The sequence below is a fragment of the Ambystoma mexicanum genome, chromosome 11, assembly GCF_040938575.1.
Source record: "Ambystoma mexicanum isolate Mex_15411 chromosome 11, UKY_AmexF1_1, whole genome shotgun sequence".
Taxonomy (NCBI): Eukaryota; Metazoa; Chordata; class Amphibia; order Caudata; family Ambystomatidae; genus Ambystoma; species Ambystoma mexicanum.
In genome coordinates, this window is record NC_090934.1 from 933524170 (window position 1) to 933538175 (window position 14006).

At 50.9% G+C, this 14006-nt stretch overlaps 1 protein-coding gene across 5 annotated transcripts in view; it reads left to right on the plus strand.

Annotated features, from left to right (window-relative positions):
- CDHR5 (cadherin related family member 5) overlaps positions 1-14006 on the plus strand; it is a 317423-nt gene that overhangs the window by 34212 nt on the left and 269205 nt on the right. The window lies entirely within an intron of this gene.

Below are 14006 nucleotides of genomic sequence, written 5' to 3' on the forward strand. Positions count from 1 at the left end.
ACGTATGTCCCAGTCTCACTGTACCTGCTGAGGCAAGCTGTGGTGTGTGAGAAGCATGAAGTATGCCCCACTCTCACTGTACCTGCTGGGGCAGGCTGTGATGTGTGCGGAAAAGCATGATGTATGTCCCAGTCTGACTGTACCTGCTGGGGCAGGCTGTGGTGTGTGCGGAGAAGCATGATGTATGTCCCAGTCTGACTGTACCTGCTGGGGCAGGCTGTAGTGTGTGAGAGCATGAAGTATGTCCCAGTCTCATTGTACCTGCTCAGGCAGGCTGTGGTGTGTGAGGAGATGCACACAGTATGTCCCAGTCTGACTGTACCTGCTGGGGCAAGCTGCGGTGTGTGAGAAGCATGAAGTATGTCCCAGTCTCATTGTACCTGCTCAGGCAGGCTGTGGTGTGTGAGGAGATGCACAAAGTATGTCCCAGTCTGACTGTACCTGCTCAGGCAGGCTGTGGTGTGTGCGGAAAAGCATGATGTATGTCCCAGTCTGACTGTACCTGCTGGGGCAGGCTGTGGTGTGTGCGGAGAAGCATGATGTATGTCCCAGTCTGACTGTACCTGCTGGGGCAGGCTGTAGTGTGTGAGAGCATGAAGTATGTCCCAGTCTCATTGTACCTGCTCAGGCAGGCTGTGGTGTGTGAGGAGATGCACACAGTATGTCCCAGTCTGACTGTACCTGCTGGGGCAAGCTGCGGTGTGTGAGAAGCATGAAGTATGTCCCAGTCTCATTGTACCTGCTCAGGCAGGCTGTGGTGTGTGAGGAGATGCACAAAGTATGTCCCAGTCTGACTGTACCTGCTCAGGCAGGCTGTGGTGTGTGCGGAAAAGCATGATGTATGTCCCAGTCTGACTGTACCTGCTGGGGCAGGCTGTGGTGTGTGCGGAGAAGCATGATGTATGTCCCAGTCTGACTGTACCTGCTGGGGCAAGCTGTGGTGTGTGAGGAGAAGCATGAAGTATGTCCCGGTCAGAGACGTCCACAAGACTGCCCAATCTAAAGAAGTCAGTTATCATTGTTTACAAAACCTAAATAGCACACATCAATATATGTTATGGTGTGCTGCGTAGGCTCTGAACCTATTGCCTGTCTATTGTTGACAAATACATTCTGCTCTGATCATAATGCTTCCTGTGTTCACTGCCCTGCACATAGGTTGTGCGTTCACTACGACACAGTATTCTCACCTTTCTATGGGAATTATATTGATTATGTGCAATAGCCGAAGTTGAAATGCATACTGATAAATGTGAGTGCTGCGATGGTACAGAAGATAGCTCAGTGTGTTAAGCACTAATTGCTGAGATCTGTGTTCTTATGCAAGATTATAATACTAAATTCCAGCAAGGCCAACTCAGCCTTTCCTATGCTTGAAGTTGATAAATGTGCATGTATGTGTACTTTGGTTTGTAGCACAACAGGTGCTAATATCAGCAGTGTACCAGTACTAAATGGTGTTTGCTATAAAAAAACGAATATAGCATCAGTATGGTGAAAGGTCTAGAAATTGGTTTCTTCAGATGGAGGCTTGTAAAACCTAGGCAGCTACCACCAATGAAAACTATAAAATGTTAGCCTGAGAGATGATTAGGTATGCAAAGTCAAGACTGTGGAACCAAAGCGCTCAGGCTTCTATCCTGGCTTTGCCAGCAGACGATACCGTAATCCTGGACAAGTCATCTTATTTCACTGACATTACTGTACTATCTTCCTTGAAAAGGTCTGCTTCTCACATGCTGAGGTTAAGCCCATTCATTACCTGATCTGACTTTTTATGTAGGCCATTTCAGTGGAAGGGGTCCTAGACAGAGGAGACCGGATCAGATATTGCAGGCCTCTGGCAAGCATATTTTAAGGTCTGCTTATTTGGCACAGAAAATGGTGTGCTCCATTCCTCTGGCACCAACTCCCTGCATGTTAAGCTCTTTGCTAAACAGAGAGTGGGTGGGCGATCACTTCCCTCAGCTGTTCCATCCAGTGGAACAGCCTCCCTCTCCCTCTGTGTCTTGAGAATGACCACCTTAAGTTCGGAAAAGCCTCAAGACCATTCTCTTTACTTCTCCCTTCTCCTCCTCTCTTCCCTGCTAATCTTACAGCAGCGTGACTGATGTGCAGGGCCCTTATGTGTCCTCGGGGCCTTGATCCCCCACATCTCTCATCCCAGTCGCTGCCTTTCTGCTGTGTTTCTGCTGCACTTACTTGGGCTCACCCTACCTATGGGTGGTTGCACTTACGTTATTCTCCTCTTAGCACTTACCCTGAGCACTTCTCCATGAGTATCAAAGCACCTTTCTCTCACCCCTAAGCCCTCTGCACTTGCACGTTCTGAACACTCACAAGGCATAGTAAGTTTGTCTCCCCTTCCCTTTATTCTGTTTATTGCACTATTAACTTAATTATTTATCCTTGATGTCATTTTCTTTTTTTTTTTGACTTGGCTGAGTAAATCAACATTTCGAACAGTACAATTTACCAACAAAAATCAGACTTAATTTACAAGATTTCATACATTTTAGACCTAATTAAAACCAATTTTAAAATAAAATATGTACGAATTTTCAAATTTACAAAACTTTACATTCTTAATGCATTTGATCAGGAATCACATGGTTAACAAATTGAACCAAAGCAATTTGAACAGAGAAATTCATATTGGTTAATAGATGATTCCAAATGTCTTCATTAAGATGATGTATATAAAAATTACATTTTGCATGGAAATATTTATACCTCACGCAATTCAGTGCTCGACACTCAACCACTAAATGGCATAAAGTCTCAATTACTTGGTGATTGAGACAGTATCTACAAAAGGTTTGATCTTGAGACACCAGTTGTTGATGTAATTTATTGTCATCCTTCCCCTGTGCCCACCCTGTTTTCCCTGTGGACGCTTTGAAACAGTTTTGCTAATTGTATAAGTGCCAAACAAGTGGCCAATAAATAAATAAATAAATAATCTGAAAGGTTTTTGTGCAGGTTTATAAAGAACAGTTTCACAAGCCTGTGTTTTGGGCCAATTTAAAGCTTTAAAATACAAAGCAGAAACCCAGATGTAATCTCTTAGGTTCACATCCATTAGTATGTTGGTAGATATACTTCCCTTGATGATGGAGACAATTAAGCTAGAATCATTCCCATTTTGCATAATATGCTTCTATAACATTTAGTTTTTAAGTCCACTTTCCAAGTGAGATCTTTAAAATAGACTAACTTAGATGCGGCGGCCGAAAGGCTCGTTTAGTAACAGGTACCTCTCCGCAACAGTGAAGCAATATAGAACAATTTCTTGGGTTATGACTCGTTCTCACGTGCAAACAGAGGAGTATATTTGGGACGCAAACAACATAAGCCTTGATAAAGAGCTTTGCTCAAAACACGAGTCGGCTTGTTCACAAACTGCTCTGGAAGAACATGGCCTTCTTGAATTTGTCCAACTATTAAATCCAATTGTTTGGGAAATTTTGCGCAGTGTGATTGCTTCATTGTTATTGATTTGTTTGTTCTGTGGATCAGTAAGCAGAGACTCCACGTCCGACACAATCACCCGCAGCACAGCCTGTTTTATTTTACAACACACTAACTTTTATTACAAGCGCTGGGCTTCCAGTTCTTTTCTGATTCCAGTTAATTCTTCTGATCTTTAAAATGGGATTATTTTACTTCATGGTATATACTAGAAAAGCAAATGGTAAAGTGCAGAAATTACAGAGTGGACGCACATTCCAGCTTCTCCTTTTAACTTTTGTGTAATCCTGACCATTTTATTCAATCTTGCATTGCCCAATCTGTCAACACTGCCAGTTCCTAAATCATTCACAATTGTCACCCTTCAGAGTGATTTTGTTCTCAGGGTATGATCTTCAAAACAGCTTCACTCATGGTTTCACTGGCTATAGTGTTGCCTCCTCTATAATAATAGGGAGCGTTGACATATTGCACACCACAGCCACTTGCACCTTCCTAGTAGCTTCTAACCTTCATCCGCTATCTATGCTATGGTAGGTGGACCTTTCTCCTTGCTTCCAATTGGTCTCCTGTATCCACACTAGAGCACTTTTGCATTCTGCGAGGGAGCTAATCTGAGTCTTCTGTCTATTCTGGATTATGTGCACCTTTTACATACAATCTCTGTCCTGAATTAATACTATGACTGGTGTAACTTCCTTGGGACTGCCAATGATGAAAAATGGCTTGTATCTATGCTAGGATGCAAGTAGCCGTGTCGTGGACTGCTGATGTTGGCCTTAAAATGCTACTTATTAATCATTCTTATTACAGCAAGAATGAAGAGGGTAAGGGAACTGAAAGGCAATACCGTTGGCTTTTTTAATCATTGCGAGGCAACATGTCAAGCTATGTGTTGTGATCGCGATGAGGGGGGTGGGCCTGACCAGATATTCTGGATCCCTTCATTTCTATGGTTTGATTGAGGGGGTGGGTGGGCCTCAAAGGTGTCCATGTACAGGGCCTCAAAAGAGCTTAAGATGGCCCTGGTCCTGGTCTCATTGTACCTGCTGAGGCAGGCTGTTGTGTGTGAGAAGCATGAAGTATGTTCCAGTCTCATTGTACCTGCTTGGACAGGCTGTGGTTGCCGTAGGGACTCGCATCCTCGTAGATTGGTCTTCAGAGGGGCCTGGCTGCTGCCATTGGACTGGAAGATCACCCGTGGGCCTGGCATCTCTTCTCCTCTGGATCTGTGGTCTACATGGTGAGGAGTGCATGCCAAAGAGGTACTCACACGGGTGACATTATGATACTTTGAGGAGAAACGTCAGCCAGTGAAGGAAGATTTCATGATGGATGGAAGGAAAAATACATAATACACTACGAGACAATTTTTTTTTTTTCAACTTTGTTTTATTAGCATTTTCATAATATAACAAAAGGGCGCAAAACATTTTCACAAATTGTGCAAGTAACAGGCCCAAACCCCCCCCTCAAACACCCCAAACGCACCCACCCCCCCCCCCCCAAAAAGGGAAAAACCAAAAAACTTAGTTCTCATAGAAACGTTTTGCTGGGGAGCCGCTATGTAAGCTCCGAAAGTCTGGAGCTCTAGGAAGAGCGAGAGCGTTGACTATTAGAATGGCTGATGAACTACCATCGTCCCCCGGGCCAAGGGCCCTGTCCACTCCTTGTCCCCTCTGAGGATCAATGCACATCCCAGCCCCATGTCTGCTGTGCCCCGTACCAGTTTGCATGGAAAGAGCCCAAGTCATTGTTCATCATTGCCGTCAGTTTATCCATCAGGTACATGTTTTTTACCTTTTTTAGCCAGTCCTCCTTCGATGGGGTCTCCAGGCTCTTCCATTTCTGGGCCAGTGCAACCCTTCCCGCCCTTAACATTGTCTCCCACATCCTAGGGTATCGGGGTATGTCCGTGTCCTCCGGGGGGAGGCCCAGCAGCATTGTCAGGGGGTTCTGGGGGAGAAGCTCATCAGAAACTTCGGCGATCCAGCCCCTCACCTTCTCCCAGTATGCCTGGGCTTTCGGGCAGTGCCACCACATGTGCCCTCTCGTACCGACCTGGTCACATCCCCTTGGGCATGCGGGGGACACTCCCGTGTACATTTTAGCCAACTTCACTGGATCTCTGTGCCACCCCTGTAAGATCTTGAAGTTGTGTTCCATGTCCGCCGTGAATAAGTTCCCATGGAAGGCTATTTTAAATATTCTCGACCAGGCGTCCTCCGAGATCTCATCCCCCGCTAAGTCATTCCAGAACGAGCGGAACCCCCTTCTCTCCCCTAGGTTAACCATGTTCAGTAGCTTGTACATCCCTGATACCGCACCCTTCCTGGAGGTTGCCAAGTCCAGTAGTTTCTCGAAGGGGGTCAGCTGTCTCTTCAGGTTCTGGCCCCAGGCCTGGTCACATAGAATTCCCTTCAGGCGGATGTATTCAAATATGGAGAGGGACCCCTGACCGAGGGCGTCCCTCAGTTCCTCATATGGCCGGAATTCTCCTTCCCTGAACATCTGCCCCGCCCACTCCATTCCCAAGTCAGACCACGACTGGGTATTGCGGAACCCCCTGCTTCCCAATTTGAGGGGGTGACCCCAAAGGGAGGACATCGGTGATGGCCACGATGTTAGGTGTGCCGTCTGGGGGCCCTCCCTCCAGATCGTCCAGAGGACTCCCAGGGTTGGGTGGGATTTGAGTCTGTTCGGAATAAACTTGCTAGGGGCCCAAAGGAGGTCTTGAATCTTCAGTGGGTGAGCGTCAATGTCCTCCAGGTATGACCAGTAAGTGCCCATCCCCTCTTTCATGTGTTCTAGGAGGACGCGTAGCTGGGCGGCCCGGAAATAGAGTTGAAAGTCTGGTAACCCAAACCCTCCCTCCTCCCTCGGTAAGGTCAGGACCCTATTGGCAGTTCTCGGGGTCTTACCCTGCCATATGAACTCCCGCACCGCATTCTGAAGGACTCTGAAGGTCCGGTCAGGGACTACAGATGGGAGGGCGGTGAAAAGATATAGTACTCGCGGGAGAATGTTCATTTTCACCGCCGTCATGCGGCCGTACCAAGACAGAATCATCGACCTCCACCTCCTCAAATCTGCAGTGATTCCTGACACAACGGGGTCATAGTTAGCAGGGGCTAGAGTGGTTAGGTCCCGAGTGAGGAGGACTCCCAGGTATCGAATGGAGGCCTTCCCCACCGTTATTCCTTCCAGGCTGGCGAGAGCGTCCAAGCCCGGGTCCCGGGTTCTCATAGGGAGCAGGACTGATTTGGACGCATTGATCCTGAGACCAGAGAAACGGCCGAAGGTAGCCATCAGGGAGAGGAGCGGGGGGAGCGAGGATCTCGGGTCTACTAAGTAAGCCAGGATGTCATCTGCGAACAGGGAGAGCTTAAATTCCACCTCCCCCCTCTTAATCCCCTTAATCTCTGAGTGGGCTCTGACTGCTATGGCTAGGGGTTCCATGGAGAGGACATATATTAGAGGGGAGAGTGGGCATCCCTCTCTTGTCCCCCGCGACAGGGGGAAGGGCTCCGACAACCCGCCATTGACCTGGACCCTGGCCCTAGGGGCCCTGTATAAAGCCGCCACCCAGTCCCTGATGTGTGGACCAAAGCCCATTTTCTGGAGGGTAAGTTCCATCAATCTCCACTCCACCCTGTCGAACGCCTTTTCCGAATCTAGGGACAGGACGCTCGCGTCCAAGTCTGACCTCTGGGCATAGTGCATCAGGTCTATAGTCTTCCGCATGTTGTCTGAGCCCTGTCTCCCCCTAATGAGTCCTACCTGGTCGCCGTGGACCAGCTTCGGCAAAACCCCCTCCAACCGTCCCCCAAGCACCTTGGCCAAAATCTTCACATCAACATTCAACAGGGAGATGGGTCGGTAGGAGGAGCAATCCCTAGGGTCCCTGCCGTCCTTGGGGAGCACCACAATAATTGCCTCCATCATGGAGTCCGGAAGGGACCCACCCTCCAGCACCGCGTTGAACACTTTTACCAAGTGGGGGGAAAGGGTCGAGCGGAACCTTTTGTAAAAGTAGACCGAGTACCCGTCCTCGCCCGGGGAAGTGCCCACCTTCATCCCTCCAATCGCACGCTCTACCTCGTCCTCGGTCACCGGGCCCTCCAACCCCTCCGCCATCTCCCTGGTCAGGGCCGGGATCTGGATTGAATTCAGGAACCCCACCATCTCCGCCTCCTCCCCATTGTACTCGGACGAATATAGTTTCTCATAATATCGGCGGAAGGCATCGCCAATGTGGGGTGTGTCGTAGCCTACCTTTCCCCCCTCGTTCTTGACCTCTTTCACTAATCGGCTTCTCTGCACCTCCCTCAGTTTCCAAGCCAGAATCCTATCCGCCCTGTCCCCTTTTTCATAGTACTTTTGTTTGACCAGTTGGAGACTCCTCTCCGTCTTGTGGAGAAGGAGATCCTTCAATTGGAGTCTGTAGTCGTCCAATGCGGTCACCTGATCGCGGTCTAGGAGAACCGTGGGGGGGCCCCCAGGTTGGAGTAGGGCGATTTTCTCCCTGAGGTACCTTTCCTGGCCCTCAATTTGCCTTTTTCTCTGGGCTCCCATTTTAATCAGGGTTCCCCGTAAGGTCGCCTTAAAGGCGTCCAGAGGGTATGTGAACCCACCTCCCCGTTGTCATTAAGTTCGAAGAATTCCGTGATGGCCTCGAGGACCTCCTGGGCTAGGACTTCGTCCTTTAACAGGGAGTCGTTGCACTTCCATCTCCCTCTGCGTTCGTGTAGACCTCCCCTTGCTATTGTAACTCGGACCAAGTCGTGGTCCGACCAGGGGACGGGGTCTACCCTGTGACCCGAGGCAAATGGACGTAGGGTCTCGTCTACCAGGATGTAGTCTATCCTGGAGAACGAAGTGTGGATGGCTGAATAATATGTAAAGGAGGGGGAGTCTGTTCTGGGGACGGGGATCATGTCCGACAGGCCCAGTTCTAGGTTGACTTTTTGGAAGGTGCGCGCCATGATCTCGTCCGCAGCCCTGGAGGACTGCGGGCCTGCACGTTTACTGTCCAGGATGGGGTCCAGAACCATGTTGAAGTCCCCCCCACCACCACCGTGCCATGGATGAAGTATTTGAGTTTGTCCCCCACCTCCTCCCAGAATTGGGCTTGGCCTTCGTTTGGGGCATAGATGGCAGCTAGGGTCAGTTGGGCCCCCTGCAGGGACCCCCGCACCAGCAGGTAACGGCCCCCAGGGTCTTTCAGCGTGGCTTCATTCTCAAAGCCCACATGTTTTGCTACTAGGATGGCGACCCCTCTCTTTTTGCACTTGTGGGATGCACTGTGGACCTCGCCAATTCCCCCTCCCCGCATTTTGGGCTCCTTCCCCAGTGGCCAGTGAGTATCTTGAACGAAGAGAAAATCCAGGTGTGCCCTTCTAAATTCCCTGCAAAGCAGGGACCTCTTGTTGGGGGTATTTAAGCCACGGACATTAAGTGAGCCCACCCCCAGGGCGGGCAGCCCGTCAGCCATGGTCACTGTGTTCCTCTCTCTCGGTCAACTTCTCCCCTGCGCTCCTCCCTGTGTGCTCCGTTGTATCAACTCTGTGTTCCCCTTTTCCCCCCACCCCCTCCCCCCGGGTGGGCCTAAGACAAAACCCCAACTGCCCCCCTTCCCCGAACCGCAACTGAACTTCCCCAACTCCCTCGGTCCCCCCCACCCCCCGCCCCGGCGTCCAGCCGAGTAGTTCTGCCATCGCTGGCTTTTGGCCGAACCACCAGCCTGCCCGCCTCGGCCAGGCAATCTGCATTAGAAGCTCACCTCCTTGAGCCCCCTAAGATCCCCCACGTCTGTGACCCCTCTGCGAACCCCACCTACTTGCAGGTCGTAGGGACGTTGTTAGTAGTGAATCCTCTGAGTCTGCGTCCCTCCAACCAGGGCACACCAGGGTGCCCCCGTGCTCAGTCCTCGGAGTCGTTACGTTCTCCGTCCTTTGATGGTGAGGGGGTGTTCATTTTCCTGAATTTCCTCACGCCGGTGCGCTTCCTCCTCTCACCGGACGGACCTGGGCCGCCGGGTCTCCCGTGCTCCGGCCCCGATGGGCCCCTCCGGGGGTTCGTGTCCACTGCATATTCTTGTATGGCTCCCCTTATGTCCTCTTCCGTGATCAGGGTCGATCTTTGGCCCATGTATTCGAAAGTCAGGGAGAAGGGGTAGCCCCATCTGTAGCGCACTCCCTTTTCCTTGAGAACCTGTGTGAGAGGGCGGCACATCCTGCGCCTGGCCAGCGTGTAGGCGGAGAGATCTTGGTATATAGAAACTTGGGCGTTGTTGTAGGTGATTTCCCTAGCCTTTCTGGCCTCCTCCAACACCTTCGTCTTCTCTGAGTAGTAGTGAAACCGGACCAGAATCGACCGGGGGGCCCCGGCCCTGCCCCCCGCCCTGTGCACCCTGTCGAAAGTTGGCTCGGTTGTCATTTCCTCTGTGAACAAGAGAGTGATGATGTCTCGTACTGCTCGGGTGACGTCCCTCTCCGTTTCCCCCTCCATTTCGGGCACCCCAAAGATTCTGAGGTTGTTCCTCCTCTCCCTGTTCTCGAAATCGTCCATCTGCCGGGCCCTCTCCTAGTCCCTCCTCTCCAGGGCCTCCAGCCTCATGCTATATTGTACGTCTTGGACTGCTGTGGAGGATTGGTTGGATTCGACCTGTAGCAGCCGGTCCTCAATCTTGTCCACCCTCTGGTCCATTTTTTTGAATTTCTGGGCAATGTCGGAGCGCATGTCCCTTATTTCCTGCAGGATCGAGGCAAAGCCCCTTTCTATTGCCGCCGAGGAGGGGGAAGCGTCCCCAGATTGGGCCATGGTCCCTTCGCAGGTTAAGCCTTTGTCACCTCCTACACCCCCCCGGAAGCGGTATCTCTGCAAGGCTTCCCTCCAGCTCATGTGATTCTTTCCTGTGTCCTGTCATCTGGATCCCCGCGGACCCGACGGGGGGCGGGGGGTCCCCTGCTGGCCCGTCCTTCCTTACTTGAGTTGTGCGCTCCACAGGTGTTCCAAATGGGGTGACAAAGTCCGGGGGGGCGGGCACACGCCCCACCTGTTCCCAGGCAGGGGCCTCACACCCTTTTCCAGTGCCTCGTGGTCTTCTGGGGCCTCCTCCAGTCTCCTGGGGGGGGGGATGTTGGTTCAAGGGGGCCCGACCTTCCAGTCAAAGGGGGGGGAGGATGTTGTGGCTCGCTCCGTGAGTCCTGGGGGGGCACCCCCGGGCGGGCACACGCCCCTCCAACTGCTGGCGGGGGCCTTGCACCCTGGTCACCCCCGCTTCAGGCCGTGCTGTTTCCGGGGGGGGGGGCCTGGACCACAGACCCCACCTTTGGTCTTCCTGCTCTTGGGGTTCCGCTTGTGGGGGGGCGGGTCCCCGGCCCACCGGGGCTCCCCCTGCTCTGCTCTGCTGCACTGGGCTCCGGCGGTGATAACTCCCGAGGGGGGGGGGACCGCCCCACTCCTTTCTTTCACTCCCGAGGGGGGGAGAACTCCGAGTCCCCGGGGGCGCCGCTCCAGGCCCCCGGGTGCCACCTCCTCGGCTGCCCTGGCCTCCGGCGGGCCGTGAACGCCTGTGGTGCTGTCCCCGGGGGGGGGCCACCCCGCCCCCTCTCCTCACTCTCGGGGGGGGCGGGTGCCGACCCCCCAGGGGCACTGTTCCAGTCCCCCTGATGCCGCCTCCTCGCCGCGCGGGCCGTGCGGGCCGCCCCGGCGCTCTGTGTGCTGGTTTGGGCCGCGGGGGAGGGGCGGAGAGGGCCGATCCGCGGCCGCGTCCCCGAAGTCCGAAGTCCCGAAGTCCCGGGGGCCCGGACCCCGGCCGGGTCGTTCCCCACGCCCTGAGGGGGGGGCTGCTGATGTGGGGAGTGAGGGCTAGTCGGGCTGGGGTGCCGTGTGCGCCCGGGGTGAGACCGCCTCGCTCGCGGTCCCGAGGCCGCTCCTGTCCTGCTGCGTCACCCGCCCAGGCGCCGCGGGTTGCGTACTCCGGCTCCCCGGGGAGCTCGAGCTCCGTTCTTTCGCTCGTCGGGGGGCCGGGGGGGGTGCCGAGTCGGCCTCCTAAGTTGTGCTTGCGGGGGGTTTCGGGGGGGGGCTCAATCCCCTCGGATTCCCGGGCCACGGCGGGAGCTGTGCACTCAGGCAGCCATTGCCTGTGCGCCCCCTGGTGGTCTCCGAGACAGTTTTTTGATCCAGTTAAGGGTGACTTTATTTTTAAATTTAAAGATTTTTATTTAGTAATTTCATGCACATTGTTTGGATAAAAACAAACGTACTATTTAGGCGTGCCAGTGCTTCTGAATTCTGCACCCAAGCGACACAATTGAGGCAGATCTACCATCAGACATGTGTGGAAAACACGAAGACCTGTCTTTGTCACCCCCTTTCTTTCCTCCCCTTCAATCCACACCTGCTCCAGCATAGAATCAGGCTCCAAAATTCAAATGTCCGCATATGGTAAACAACGGCAAAGCTGAGACCAAGTATGATCGAATTGGTAGGTCCCTCGCTACCATATGAGATTAAGCTTGTTTTTTGGGTGGTTATTCTGATGCAATTCACTATGGCTCCCTGTTTCCGCCCCACTATCAAGATTGTGCCACCCAGGGAAAATGTGGCCAGTACACTGTGTGTTCACGCCCATATTTCTAGCCACCTGATTGTTCTGAGCACCCTCCCCGGGGTGCATATCACTATTAAACCAATGTGTTTTACTTCACCACTACAACTCCAAAACCTTTACTGAATCACCACCATGTGCTATTAGCCTTATAGACCTCAGGAGCTGTCATTATCACTTGGGATAATCACCCTTCACCAACTTGTGGCCTTTCTTTAAGACTATAGTTGCTGAGTTGTTGACTGTAACTAAGATATAGTGAACTTATTGCAGCCATCACACTTGACCGCACAGTGTGATACTGAGTAAATCACTTTGATTCCAGATGCTTTATTTCTTTTGTCTTCCAAAACCTGGCAGTGCATAGGAAAAAGCTAATTTCAAATTAATTGTTCTATAAAAAATGTGAAATTACAATGCCAAATGTGCTATTATTGAAATTTTATAACACGCTTAATAACAGAGACCAGTTTCTAAGTGCGAGACCAGGATTCAAACCTGTGTTGCTATGCGTTGTCTTGCTTGTAAGACTAACACGTTCCCCCTGAGCTACTCTCCCAAAGCAATTAATGTCACTCTATGTATAAGCAAGTGTAATATTTTGTTTCAAATCAAAGAAATTAACCGAGATTGCACAGTACCGTTACTAAAATAAATGTATTTAATACACACATGTGGACATCATTAGGAGGTATGTTGTAACAGTAAAAACAGGTGGTAATTTAAAAAAAAAACTACTTTCAAAATTTTGTTTTTACGGCATTGAGCACATTAAAATTACTACACAAGGCTATTGATTCCTCACAATCACTCTATATGCCCAATACCGTAGATATCTAATGTGATCCCAAATCATAATTAGCTGATATTTTAGAGGTATTTAAAATAACACATGCCTCATTCGGACTTTGGCAGAAATTCAGTGTTAAATCTGCGGAATTACTGCCAAAATTGGTTACTGTTACCACGAGATTCCGAGTGGTGGTATTCCCTCATTTCTGGGCTCCATGGGCTTTTTTGGAAGATTTACCGCTGGTCATATGCTATGCCCAGGTAGGGGGAACCTCAGGGGGTGCACAACATTGACAACACCCGCAGGAACTTTCCACAATGCCACAGAGGAAAGGAGGGCTTTGACAACCCTGAATGAATTCCAAGCACTGCCATGGAGGAAATAATGGCTTTGCCAGCCCACAAGCAGTTATGAGGCACCAGCACGGAAGAAGGGAGGGTTTTGTAGTCCTCCGTTCTTGGTACAGCACTGCTAGGGAGGAAAGTGGGCATCTCTAGCCCTAGTTGCCAATGTTCCTATCGCCAAATTGGTTTTCATTAACACATCTTATTATTAGAAGACACTCAATGGAGGAGAAGAGAAATCATCCTGTGACAAACCCCACCTCAAGGTCGGAGTGGTATTCATCAAAGTGAAGTGGAGCCAATTTGAAAGTAAAGGTACTATCATTTAGACACATGTTTTAGAGACAGGTACGGTCACATGGTGGCTTGTTGCTTATGCTTCAAATTACAATGTTATTCAAAGGCACTTTGAATGACAAAAAATTAGTATGTAGAAAGAGGGACTGATTCGGAATGGAAAAGTGGGACCCCAGGGGAAGTGTGAAAAGAAACTTACCCAAAGTTCATATGTTGTGCGGCTTGTTTCACATAGTATCTACTACTTGTAAATGAAAGAGCACGCTTTGATTGGGACCATGCAAGGGGCAAACCCCTGAAAGAAAGAAGGCTTTACTTTTAATGGGTTTACATGTCTTTTATTTAAATAAAAAAGCCTGCAAGAGTAAAACACTTCTGCCTGGGTTAATTTAAAGGGTGCGCACCCGGACCAGGTTACAAAACAAGGGCTACTCTGGCAAACACAAAGCGACTCCATAGAGGAAACTGTACAAGAAAGAATTGAACA